This window comes from Fulmarus glacialis, unplaced genomic scaffold (genome assembly GCF_000690835.1).
Source record: "Fulmarus glacialis isolate BGI_N327 unplaced genomic scaffold, ASM69083v1 scaffold20550, whole genome shotgun sequence".
In the NCBI taxonomy this organism is placed as follows: domain Eukaryota; kingdom Metazoa; phylum Chordata; class Aves; order Procellariiformes; family Procellariidae; genus Fulmarus; species Fulmarus glacialis.
Window position 1 is genome coordinate 15,292 of NW_009187396.1, and position 831 is coordinate 16,122.

Consider the following 831-nt stretch of genomic DNA (forward strand, 5'->3'; position numbering starts at 1 on the left):
TAACGAGCATTATTTTATCTGCAGCTAGAACGAGAGCTATAACAAATAAAACCTTTTTATAATTCTACAAGGCAGAAATCAGAACAAAGTTTTCAAGTGTCATAAAACTGAACTGCAAAGTATAAAGTGGCACACTATTTTGATTCCTGTGAATTAGGGCTAAATATGATTTCAGCTTTTATATAAACAACAGAAATAAGAAATTAGGTCCTTTGTTTCAACTTGAGAAGCATTCAGTTGTAGTGAACGATTCCTTTGAGGTGATTTTTTAAGTGATACATTGTCTTCTTCTAACATGCCCTAAAGCCTTACCTTGAAAGCCGTTACCTATGATTAGCCTGCACATGAGCAACTCCTGCAATTTGTTAAGTTTGTGTTCATGTCTATTTTTGCCTTTTAGGCTATAACTGTCCAAATGCAAGTCTCCCAGGAGTATTTTACAAGTTATTTCCGAAACAAAATGTTTAAAATCACATTAGGTTTCCCCTCACAGGTTAGGAAGTCAAAAACTGACCCTTAGACTGAAGCTTTCCATTTCCTTGAGTTAGCTTTCCAATGAAGGTATGATTTCTCTCCTGGAATCCATCATGAAAGGTCAACCTGTCACACCATTGCTTAACAAACCCGAACAACTTGTTAAAAATACAAACATACTGAAATAATCAAAATGTTAATTCAAACTGATTTTAGCCTGTAGGGCTCAGATCTATATATGACCACCATTATTTAGCAACAGAAACAATAAAAATTAGTCTAGTGTTAAGCTATGATAAAATTTTAGTCATACCAGATCAACTTCAATATGATATTCGCATATTTCAATGATAAACT